A 12486-nucleotide genomic window follows, 5' to 3' on the forward strand; every position below is an offset into this window, starting at 1 on the left:
TTAACCCACTCAGAATGATAGGATGTCTGTGAACTGACATAATGACAGAATGACAGGATGTCTATGAACTGACATAATGACAGGATGTCTATGAACTGATATAATGACAGGATGTCTATGAACTGACATAATGACAGGATGTCTATGAACTGACAGAATGACATAATGTCAGGATGTCTATGAACTGACATAATGACAGGATGTCTATGAAATGACAGAATGACAGGATGTCTATGAACTGACATAATGACAGGATGTCTATGAACTGACATAATGACAGGATGTCTATGAACTGACATAATGACGGGATGTCTATGAAATGACATAATGACAGGATGTCTATGAACTGACATAATGACAGGATGTCTATGAACTGACATAATGACAGGATGTCTATGAACTGACAGAATGACAGGATGTCTATGAACTGACATAATGACAGGATGTCTATGGACTGACATAATGACAGGATGTCTATGAACTGACATAATGACAGGATGTCTATGAACTGACATAATGACAGGATGTCTATGGACTGACATAATGACAGGATGTCTATGGACTGACATAATGACAGGATGTCTATGAAATGACATAATGACAGGATGTCTATGAACTGACATAATGACAGGATGTCTATGGACTGACATAATGACGGGATGTCTATGAACTGACATAATGAGAGGATGTCTATGAACTGACATAATGACAGGATGTCTATGGACTGACATAATGACAGGATGTCTATGGACTGACATAATGACAGGATGTCTATGGACTGACATAATGACAGGATGTCTATGGACTGACATAATGACAGGATGTCTATGAACTGACATAATGACAGGATGTCTATGGACTGACATAATGACAGGATGTCTATGGACTGACATAATGACAGGATGTCTATGAACTGACATAATGACAGGATGTCTATGAACTGACATAATGACAGGATGTCTATGGACTGACATAATGACAGGATGTCTATGGACTGACATAATGACAGGATGTCTATGAACTGACATAATGACAGGATGTCTATGAACTGACATAATGACAGGATGTCTATGGACTGACATAATGACAGGATGTCTCTGGAGTCTTGACCGATAGGATCATTCCTTCACCTTCCGGGTGTTTCCCTGCAGTGGCAGCAATAGCGAAAGGAGGTAGGAAGGTGTCAGTCGTGGTTAGACGGTCCAGTCTCTGCCTACTCCCCAGCAGCTCTCTGAACGAGCCCGGTAATGCAGCTCATACCCCCATTCACCACCTACTACAGCAGCCTTGTTGATTTTATGGAGCAAGCCTCTGTCATGTTGCTGGGAGATTTACACCCAGCATCTTCTTTGAAGGTCACCCAAATTAGTGTACCCGGCTCTCACAAGCCTGGCCCGCAAGCTGGCAGAGGTCAGAACTCTGGTCTGGATGTGAGGGGTTGTGAAACAGGTCAGCACTCTGGTCTGGATGTGAGGGGTTGTGAAACAGGTCAGTACTCTGGTCTGGATGTGAGGGGTTGTGAAACAGGTCAGTACTCTGGTCTGGATGTGAGGGTTGTGAAACAGGTCAGTACTCTGGTCTGGATGTGAGGGGTTGTGAAACAGGTCAGCACTCTGGTCTGGATGTGAGAGTTGTGAAACAGGTCAGCACTGCTCTGGATGTGAGGGTTGTGAAACAGGTCAGCACTGCTCTGGATGTGAGGGATTGTGAAACAGGTCAGTACTGTGGTCTGGATGTGAGGGTTGTGAAACAGGTCAGTACTCTGGTCTGGATGTGAGGGATGTGAAACAGGTCAGCACTCTGGTCTGGATGTGAGGGATGTGAAACAGGTCAGTACTCTGGTCTGGATGTGAGGGATGTGAAACAGGTCAGTACTTTGGTCTGGATGTGAGGGTTGTGAAACAGGTCAGCACTCTGGTCTGGATGTGAAACAGGTCAGTACTCTGGTCTGGATGTGAGGGTTGTGAAACAGGTCAGTACTCTGGTCTGGATGTGAGGGATGTGAAACAGGTCAGCACTCTGGTCTGGATGTGAGGGATGTGAAACAGGTCAGTACTCTGGTCTGGATGCCCCTGGCCGTGAAACGTCTCTGTGAACAGAACGTAGTAATGGCTGACATATTTACCTGCTCCAGATCCAACAGGAAGTGTCTGTAGTACGAGAGAGAGAGAGAGAGAGAGAGAGAGAGAGAGAGAGAGAGAGAGAGAGAGAGAGAGAGAGAGAGAGAGAGACCTTGATCAGATCACCTCAACTAGTCCAGGCAGTCACTCTGACTTACCAGAAACTGAAAGACGTTTCTCATCACCAACACAAACCACATGAAAGTTTGATGAAGGCAAATAGACTAGTGTATTCCTCTGGCGGGTAGACGGCACAGCATTCATCGCTGAACATATGTAGCACTCCGATATATAATTCAAGGGATCTAATCGCTGAAGAATCCCACGAGAGGCTGCACTGTCTGAGGAGGGGTGGAGGAGCTTGTTCTGTCTGTATGGAGAGAGGGGTGGAGGAGCTTGTTCTGTCTGTATGGAGAGAGGGGTGGAGGAGCTTGTTCTGTCTGTATGGAGAGAGGGGTGGAGGAGCTTGTTCTGTCTGTATGGAGAGAGGGGTGGAGGAGCTTGTTCTGTCTGTATGGAGAGAGGGTTGGAGGAGCTTGTTCTCTCTGTATGGAGAGAGGGGTGGAGGAGCTTGTTCTGTCTGTCTGTCTGAGGAGGGGTGGAGGAGCTTGTTCTGTCTGTCTGTCTGAGGAGGGGTGGAGGAGCTTGTTCTGTCTGTATGGAGAGATGGGTGGAGGAGCTTGTTCTGTCTGTCTAAGGAGGGGTGGAGGAGCTTGTTCTGTCTGTATGGAGAGAGGGTTAAAGGAGCTTGTTCTGTCTGTATGGAGAGAGGGGTGGAGGAGCTTGTTCTGTCTGTATGGAGAGGGGGTGGAGGAGCTTGTTCTGTCTGTATGGAGAGAGGGGTGTAGGAGCTTGTTCTGTCTGTATGTAGAGAGGGTTAAAGGAGCTTGTTCTGTCTGTATGGAGAGAGGGGTGGAGGAGCCTTTTCTGTCTGTATGGAGAGAGGGGTGGAGGAGCCTTTACTGTCTGTATGGAGAGAGGGGTGGAGGAGCTTGTTCTGTCTGTATGGAGAGAGGGGTGGAGGAGCTTGTTCTGTCTGTATGGAGAGGGGGTGGAGGAGCTTGTTCTGTCTGTATGGAGAGAGGGGTAGAGGAGCTTGTTCTGTCTGTATGTAGTGAGGGTTAAAGGAGCTTGTTCTGTCTGTATGGAGAGAGGGGTGGAGGAGCTTGTTCTGTCTGTCTGTCTGAGGAGGGGTGGAGGAGCTTGTTCTGTCTGTCTGTCTGAGGAGGGGTGGAGGAGCTTGTTCTGTCTGTATGGAGAGATGGGTGGAGGAGCTTGTTCTGTCTGTCTAAGGAGGGGTGGAGGAGCTTGTACTGTCTGTATGGAGAGGGGTGGAGGAGCTTGTTCTGTCTGTATGGAGAGAGGGTTAAAGGAGCTTGTTCTGTCTGTATGGAGAGAGGGGCGGAGGAGCTTGTTCTGTCTGTATGGAGAGGGGGTGGAGGAGCTTGTTCTGTCTGTATGGAGAGAGGGGTGTAGGAGCTTGTTCTGTCTGTATGTAGAGAGGGTTAAAGGAGCTTGTTCTGTCTGTATGGAGAGAGGGGTGGAGGAGCCTTTTCTGTCTGTATGGAGAGAGGGGTGGAGGAGCCTTTTCTGTCTGTATGGAGAGAGGGGTGGAGGAGCTTGTTCTGTCTGTATGGAGAGAGGGGTGGAGGAGCTTGTTCTGTCTGTATGGAGAGGGGGTGGAGGAGCTTGTTCTGTCTGTATGGAGAGAGGGGTAGAGGAGCTTGTTCTGTCTGTATGTAGTGAGGGTTAAAGGAGCTTGTTCTGTCTGTCTGTGGAGGGGTGGAGGAGCTTGTTCTCTCTGTATGGAGAGAGGGGTGGAGGAGCTTGTTCTGTCTGTATGGAGAGAGGGATGGAGGAGCTTGTTCTGTCTGTATGGAGAGGGGGTGGAGGAGCTTGTTCTGTCTGTATGGAGAGAGGGGTGGAGGAGCTTGTTCTGTCTGTATGTAGAGAGGGTTAAAGGAGCTTGTTCTGTCTGTATGGAGAGAGGGGTGGAGGAGCCTTTTCTGTCTGTATGGAGAGAGGGGTGGAGGAGCATTTTCTGTCTGTATGGAGAGAGGGGTGGAGGAGCTTGTTCTGTCTGTATGGAGAGAGGGGTGGAGGAGCTTGTTCTGTCTGTATGGAGAGGGGGTGGAGGAGCTTGTTCTGTCTGTATGGAGAGAGGGGTAGAGGAGCTTGTTCTGTCTGTATGTAGTGAGGGTTAAAGGAGCTTGTTCTGTCTGTATGGAGAGAGGGGTGGAGGAGCTTGTTCTGTCTGTATGGAGAGAGGGGTGGAGGAGCTTGTTCTGTCTGTATGGAGAGAGGGATGGAGGAGCTTGTTCTGTCTGTATGGAGAGAGGGATGGAGGAGCTTGTTCTGTCTGTATGGAGAGAGGGTTGGAGGAGCTTGTTCTGTCTGTCTGTGGAGGGGTGGAGGAGCTTGTTCTGTCTGTATGGAGAGAGGGGTGGAGGAGCTTGTTCTGTCTGTATGGAGAGAGGGGTGGAGGAGCATGTTCTGTCTGTATGGAGAGAGGGGTGGAGGAGCTTGTTCTGTCTGTATGGAGAGGGGGTGGAGGAGCTTGTTCTGTCTGTATGGAGAGAGGGGTGGAGGAGCTTGTTCTGTCTGTATGTAGAGAGGGTTAAAGGAGCTTGTTCTGTCTGTATGGAGAGAGGGGTGGAGGAGCCTTTTCTGTCTGTATGGAGAGAGGGGTGGAGGAGCCTTTTCTGTCTGTATGGAGAGAGGGGTGGAGGAGCTTGTTCTGTCTGTATGGAGAGAGGGGTGGAGGAGCTTGTTCTGTCTGTATGGAGAGGGGGTGGAGGAGCTTGTTCTGTCTGTATGGAGAGAGGGGTGGAGGAGCTTGTTCTGTCTGTATGGAGAGAGGGGTGGAGGAGCCTTTTCTGTCTGTATGGAGAGAGGGGTGGAGGAGCTTGTTCTGTCTGTATGGAGAGAGGGGTGGAGGAGCTTGTTCTGTCTGTATGGAGAGGGGGTGGAGGAGCTTGTTCTGTCTGTATGGAGAGAGGGGTGGAGGAGCTTGTTCTGTCTGTATGGAGAGAGGGGTGGAGGAGCTTGTTCTGTCTGTCTGTGGAGGGGTGGAGGAGCTTGTTCTGTCTGTATGGAGAGAGGGTTGGAGGAGCTTGTTCTGTCTGTATGGAGAGGGGGTGGAGGAGCTTGTTCTGTCTGTATGGAGAGAGGGGTGGAGGAGCTTGTTCTGTCTGTATGTAGAGAGGGTTAAAGGAGCTTGTTTTGTCTGTATGGAGAGAGGGGTGGAGGAGCCTTTTCTGTCTGTATGGAGAGAGGGGTGGAGGAGCCTTTTCTGTCTGTATGGAGAGAGGGGTGGAGGAGCTTGTTCTGTCTGTATGGAGAGAGGGGTGGAGGAGCTTGTTCTGTCTGTATGGAGAGGGGGTGGAGGAGCTTGTTCTGTCTGTATGGAGAGAGGGGTGGAGGAGCTTGTTCTGTCTGTATGGAGAGAGGGGTGGAGGAGCATGTTCTGTCTGTATGGCGAGAGGGGTGGAGGAGCTTGTTCTGTCTGTATGGAGAGAGGGATGGAGGAGCTTGTTCTGTCTGTATGGAGAGGGGGTGGAGGAGCTTGTTCTGTCTGTATGGAGAGAGGGTTGGAGGAGCTTGTTCTGTCTGTCTGTGGAGGGGTGGAGGAGCTTGTTCTGTCTGTATGGAGAGAGGGTTGGAGGAGCTTGTTCTGTCTGTATGGAGAGGGGGTGGAGGAGCTTGTTCTGTCTGTATGGAGAGAGGGGTGGAGGAGCTTGTTCTGTCTGTATGTAGAGAGGGTTAAAGGAGCTTGTTCTGTCTGTATGGAGAGAGGGGTGGAGGAGCCTTTTCTGTCTGTATGGAGAGAGGGGTGGAGGAGCTTGTTCTGTCTGTATGGAGAGAGGGGTGGAGGAGCTTGTTCTGTCTGTATGGAGAGAGGGATGGAGGAGCTTGTTCTGTCTGTATGGAGAGAGGGATGGAGGAGCTTGTTCTGTCTGTATGGAGAGAGGGTTGGAGGAGCTTGTTCTGTCTGTCTGTTGAGGGGTGGAGGAGCTTGTTCTGTCTGTATGGAGAGAGGGGTGGAGGAGCTTGTTCTGTCTGTATGGAGAGAGGGGTGGAGGAGCATGTTCTGTCTGTATGGAGAGAGGGGTGGAGGAGCTTGTTCTGTCTGTATGGAGAGAGGGGTGGAGGAGCTTGTTCTGTCTGTCTGTGGAGGGGTGGAGGAGCTTGTTCTGTCTGTATGGAGAGAGGGGTGGAGGAGCTTGTTCTGTCTGTATGGAGAGAGGGGTGGAGGAGCATGTTCTGTCTGTATGGAGAGAGGGGTGGAGGAGCTTGTTCTGTCTGTATGGAGAGAGGGGTGGAGGAGCTTGTTCTGTCTGTCTGTGGAGGGGTGGAGGAGCTTGTTCTGTCTGTATGGAGAGAGGGTTGGAGGAGCTTGTTCTGTCTGTATGGAGAGGGGGTGGAGGAGCTTGTTCTGTCTGTATGGAGAGAGGGGTGGAGGAGCTTGTTCTGTCTGTATGTAGAGAGGGTTAAAGGAGCTTGTTCTGTTTGTATGGAGAGAGGGGTGGAGGAGCCTTTTCTGTCTGTATGGAGAGAGGGGTGGAGGAGCCTTTTCTGTCTGTATGGAGAGAGGGGTGGAGGAGCTTGTTCTGTCTGTATGGAGAGAGGGGTGGAGGAGCTTGTTCTGTCTGTATGGAGAGGGGGTGGAGTAGCTTGTTCTGTCTGTATGGAGAGAGGGGTGGAGGAGCTTGTTCTGTCTGTATGGAGAGAGGGGTGGAGGAGCCTTTTCTGTCTGTATGGAGAGAGGGGTGGAGGAGCTTGTTCTGTCTGTATGGAGAGAGGGGTGGAGGAGCTTGTTCTGTCTGTATGGAGAGGGGGTGGAGGAGCTTGTTCTGTCTGTATGGAGAGAGGGGTGGAGGAGCTTGTTCTGTCTGTATGGAGAGAGGGGTGGAGGAGCTTGTTCTGTCTGTCTGTGGAGGGGTGGAGGAGCTTGTTCTGTCTGTATGGAGAGAGGGTTGGAGGAGCTTGTTCTGTCTGTATGGAGAGGGGGTGGAGGAGCTTGTTCTGTCTGTATGGAGAGAGGGGTGGAGGAGCTTGTTCTGTCTGTATGTAGAGAGGGTTAAAGGAGCTTGTTCTGTCTGTATGGAGAGAGGGGTGGAGGAGCCTTTTCTGTCTGTATGGAGAGAGGGGTGGAGGAGCCTTTTCTGTCTGTATGGAGAGAGGGATGGAGGAGCTTGTTCTGTCTGTATGGAGAGAGGGATGGAGGAGCTTGTTCTGTCTGTATGGAGAGAGGGTTGGAGGAGCTTGTTCTGTCTGTCTGTGGAGGGGTGGAGGAGCTTGTTCTGTCTGTATGGAGAGAGGGGTGGAGGAGCTTGTTCTGTCTGTATGGAGAGAGGGGTGGAGGAGCATGTTCTGTCTGTATGGAGAGAGGGGTGGAGGAGCTTGTTCTGTCTGTATGGAGAGAGGGGTGGAGGAGCTTGTTCTGTCTGTCTGTGGAGGGGTGGAGGAGCTTGTTCTGTCTGTATGGAGAGAGGGTTGGAGGAGCTTGTTCTGTCTGTATGGAGAGGGGGTGGAGGAGCTTGTTCTGTCTGTATGGAGAGAGGGGTGGAGGAGCTTGTTCTGTCTGTATGTAGAGAGGGTTAAAGGAGCTTGTTCTGTCTGTATGGAGAGAGGGGTGGAGGAGCCTTTTCTGTCTGTATGGAGAGAGGGGTGGAGGAGCCTTTTCTGTCTGTATGGAGAGAGGGGTGGAGGAGCTTGTTCTGTCTGTATGGAGAGAGGGGTGGAGGAGCTTGTTCTGTCTGTATGGAGAGGGGGTGGAGGAGCTTGTTCTGTCTGTATGGAGAGAGGGGTGGAGGAGCTTGTTCTGTCTGTATGGAGAGAGGGGTGGAGGAGCCTTTTCTGTCTGTATGGAGAGAGGGGTGGAGGAGCTTGTTCTGTCTGTATGGAGAGAGGGGTGGAGGAGCTTGTTCTGTCTGTATGGAGAGGGGGTGGAGGAGCTTGTTCTGTCTGTATGGAGAGAGGGGTGGAGGAGCTTGTTCTGTCTGTATGGAGAGAGGGGTGGAGGAGCTTGTTCTGTCTGTCTGTGGAGGGGTGGAGGAGCTTGTTCTGTCTGTATGGAGAGAGGGTTGGAGGAGCTTGTTCTGTCTGTATGGAGAGGGGGTGGAGGAGCTTGTTCTGTCTGTATGGAGAGAGGGGTGGAGGAGCTTGTTCTGTCTGTATGTAGAGAGGGTTAAAGGAGCTTGTTCTGTCTGTATGGAGAGAGGGGTGGAGGAGCCTTTTCTGTCTGTATGGAGAGAGGGGTGGAGGAGCCTTTTCTGTCTGTATGGAGAGAGGGGTGGAGGAGCTTGTTCTGTCTGTATGGAGAGAGGGGTGGAGGAGCTTGTTCTGTCTGTATGGAGAGGGGGTGGAGGAGCTTGTTCTGTCTGTATGGAGAGAGGGGTGGAGGAGCTTGTTCTGTCTGTATGGAGAGAGGGGTGGAGGAGCATGTTCTGTCTGTATGGAGAGAGGGGTGGAGGAGCTTGTTCTGTCTGTGTGGAGAGAGGGATGGAGGAGCTTGTTCTGTCTGTATGGAGAGGGGGTGGAGGAGCTTGTTCTGTCTGTATGGAGAGAGGGTTGGAGGAGCTTGTTCTGTCTGTCTGTGGAGGGGTGGAGGAGCTTGTTCTGTCTGTATGGAGAGAGGGTTGGAGGAGCTTGTTCTGTCTGTATGGAGAGGGGGTGGAGGAGCTTGTTCTGTCTGTATGGAGAGAGGGGTGGAGGAGCTTGTTCTGTCTGTATGTAGAGAGGGTTAAAGGAGCTTGTTCTGTCTGTATGGAGAGAGGGGTGGAGGAGCCTTTTCTGTCTGTATGGAGAGAGGGGTGGAGGAGCTTGTTCTGTCTGTATGGAGAGAGGGGTGGAGGAGCTTGTTCTGTCTGTATGGAGAGAGGGATGGAGGAGCTTGTTCTGTCTGTATGGAGAGAGGGATGGAGGAGCTTGTTCTGTCTGTATGGAGAGAGGGTTGGAGGAGCTTGTTCTGTCTGTCTGTTGAGGGGTGGAGGAGCTTGTTCTGTCTGTATGGAGAGAGGGGTGGAGGAGCTTGTTCTGTCTGTATGGAGAGAGGGGTGGAGGAGCATGTTCTGTCTGTATGGAGAGAGGGGTGGAGGAGCTTGTTCTGTCTGTATGGAGAGAGGGGTGGAGGAGCTTGTTCTGTCTGTCTGTGGAGGGGTGGAGGAGCTTGTTCTGTCTGTATGGAGAGAGGGTTGGAGGAGCTTGTTCTGTCTGTATGGAGAGGGGGTGGAGGAGCTTGTTCTGTCTGTATGGAGAGAGGGGTGGAGGAGCTTGTTCTGTCTGTATGTAGAGAGGGTTAAAGGAGCTTGTTCTGTTTGTATGGAGAGAGGGGTGGAGGAGCCTTTTCTGTCTGTATGGAGAGAGGGGTGGAGGAGCCTTTTCTGTCTGTATGGAGAGAGGGGTGGAGGAGCTTGTTCTGTCTGTATGGAGAGAGGGGTGGAGGAGCTTGTTCTGTCTGTATGGAGAGGGGGTGGAGGAGCTTGTTCTGTCTGTATGGAGAGAGGGGTGGAGGAGCTTGTTCTGTCTGTATGGAGAGGGGGTGGAGGAGCTTGTTCTGTCTGTATGGAGAGAGGGGTGGAGGAGCTTGTTCTGTCTGTATGGAGAGAGGGGTGGAGGAGCTTGTTCTGTCTGTCTGTGGAGGGGTGGAGGAGCTTGTTCTGTCTGTATGGAGAGAGGGTTGGAGGAGCTTGTTCTGTCTGTATGGAGAGGGGGTGGAGGAGCTTGTTCTGTCTGTATGGAGAGAGGGGTGGAGGAGCTTGTTCTGTCTGTATGTAGAGAGGGTTAAAGGAGCTTGTTCTGTCTGTATGGAGAGAGGGGTGGAGGAGCCTTTTCTGTCTGTATGGAGAGAGGGGTGGAGGAGCCTTTTCTGTCTGTATGGAGAGAGGGGTGGAGGAGCTTGTTCTGTCTGTATGGAGAGAGGGATGGAGGAGCTTGTTCTGTCTGTATGGAGAGAGGGATGGAGGAGCTTGTTCTGTCTGTATGGAGAGGGGGTGGAGGAGCTTGTTCTGTCTGTATGGAGAGAGGGTTGGAGGAGCTTGTTCTGTCTGTCTGTGGAGGGGTGGAGGAGCTTGTTCTGTCTGTATGGAGAGAGGGTTGGAGGAGCTTGTTCTGTCTGTATGGAGAGGGGGTGGAGGAGCTTGTTCTGTCTGTATGGAGAGAGGGGTGGAGGAGCTTGTTCTGTCTGTATGTAGAGAGGGTTAAAGGAGCTTGTTCTGTCTGTATGGAGAGAGGGGTGGAGGAGCTTGTTCTGTCTGTATGGAGAGAGGGGTGGAGGAGCCTTTTCTGTCTGTATGGAGAGAGGGGTGGAGGAGCTTGTTCTGTCTGTATGGAGAGAGGGGTGGAGGAGCTTGTTCTGTCTGTATGGAGAGGGGGTGGAGGAGCTTGTTCTGTCTGTATGGAGAGAGGGGTGGAGGAGCTTGTTCTGTCTGTATGTAGTGAGGGTTAAAGGAGCTTGTTCTGTCTGTATGGAGAGAGGGGTGGAGGAGCTTGTTCTGTCTGTATGGAGAGGGGGTGGAGGAGCTTGTTCTGTCTGTATGGAGAGAGGGGTGGAGGAGCTTGTTTTGTCTGTATGGAGAGAGGGATGGAGGAGCTTGTTCTGTCTGTATGGAGAGAGGGTTGGAGGAAATGTTCTGTCTGTATGGAGAGAGGGGTGGAGGAGCTTGTTCTGTCTGTATGGAGAGAGGGGTGGAGGAGCTTGTTCTCTCTGTATGGAGAGAGGGATGGAGGAGCTTGTTCTGTCTGTATGGAGAGAGGGGTGGAGGAGCTTGTTCTCTCTGTATGGAGAGAGGGATGGAGGAGCTTGTTCTGTCTGTATGGAGAGAGGGGTGGAGGAGCTTGTTCTGTCTGTATGGAGAGAGGGGTGGAGGAGCTTGTTCTGTCTGTATGGAGAGAGGGGTGGAGGAGCTTGTTCTGTCTGTCTGTGGAGGGGTGGAGGAGCTTGTTCTGTCTGTATGGAGAGAGGGTTGGAGGAGCTTGTTCTGTCTGTCTGTGGAGGGGTGGAGGAGCTTGTTCTGTCTGTATGGAGAGAGGGGTGGAGGAGCTTGTTCTGTCTGTATGGAGAGGGGGTGGAGGAGCTTGTTCTGTCTGTATGGAGAGAGGGGTGGAGGAGCTTGTTCTGTCTGTATGTAGTGAGGGTTAAAGGAGCTTGTTCTGTCTGTATGGAGAGAGGGGTGGAGGAGCTTGTTCTGTCTGTATGGAGAGGGGGTGGAGGAGCTTGTTCTGTCTGTATGGAGAGAGGGGTGGAGGAGCTTGTTCTGTCTGTATGGAGAGAGGGATGGAGGAGCTTGTTCTGTCTGTATGGAGAGAGGGTTGGAGGAGCTTGTTCTGTCTGTATGGAGAGAGGGGTGGAGGAGCTTGTTCTGTCTGTATGGAGAGAGGGGTGGAGGAGCTTGTTCTCTCTGTATGGAGAGAGGGATGGAGGAGCTTGTTCTGTCTGTATGGAGAGAGGGGTGGAGGAGCTTGTTCTCTCTGTATGGAGAGAGGGATGGAGGAGCTTGTTCTGTCTGTATGGAGAGAGGGGTGGAGGAGCTTGTTCTGTCTGTATGGAGAGAGGGGTGGAGGAGCTTGTTCTGTCTGTATGGAGAGAGGGGTGGAGGAGCTTGTTCTGTCTGTATGGAGAGAGGGGTGGAGGAGCTTGTTCTGTCTGTATGGAGAGAGGGTTGGAGGAGCTTGTTCTGTCTGTCTGTGGAGGGGTGGAGGAGCTTGTTCTGTCTGTATGGAGAGAGGGGTGGAGGAGCTTGTTCTGTCTATATGGAGAGAGGGGTGGAGGAGCTTGTTCTGTCTGTCTAAGGAGGGGTGGAGGAGCTTGTTCTCTCTGTATGGAGAGAGGGGTGGAGGAGCATGTTCTGTCTGTATGGAGAGAGGGTTGGAGGAGCTTGTTCTGTCTGTCTGTGGAGGGGTGGAGGAGCTTGTTCTGTCTGTATGGAGAGAGGGTTAGAGGAGCTTGTTCTGTCTGTATGGAGAGAGGGTTAGAGGAGCTTGTTCTGTCTGTATGGAGAGAGGGTTAGAGGAGCTTGTTCTGTCTGTATGGAGAGGGGTGGAGGAGCTTGTTCTGTCTGTATGGAGAAGGGTGGAGGAGGAGAGAGGACGGAGGAGAGAAGACGGAGGAGAGAGGATGGAGGAGCGAGGACGGAGGAGAGAGGACTGAGAAGACTGAGGAGAGAGGATTGAGGAGAGAGGACTGAAGAGAGAGGACTGAAGAGAGAAAACTGAGGAGAGAAGACTGAGGAGAGAAGACTGTGGAGAGAGGACTGTGGAGAGAGGACTGAGAAGAGTGGACTGAGGAGACAGGACTGAGGAGAGAGTACTAAGGAGAGAGGACTGAGGAGAGAGGACTGGGGAGAGAGCACGGAGGAGAGAGGAC

This window comes from Salmo salar, chromosome 06 (assembly GCF_965601325.2).
Source record: "Salmo salar chromosome 06, fSalSal1, whole genome shotgun sequence".
Classification (NCBI taxonomy): domain Eukaryota; kingdom Metazoa; phylum Chordata; class Actinopteri; order Salmoniformes; family Salmonidae; genus Salmo; species Salmo salar.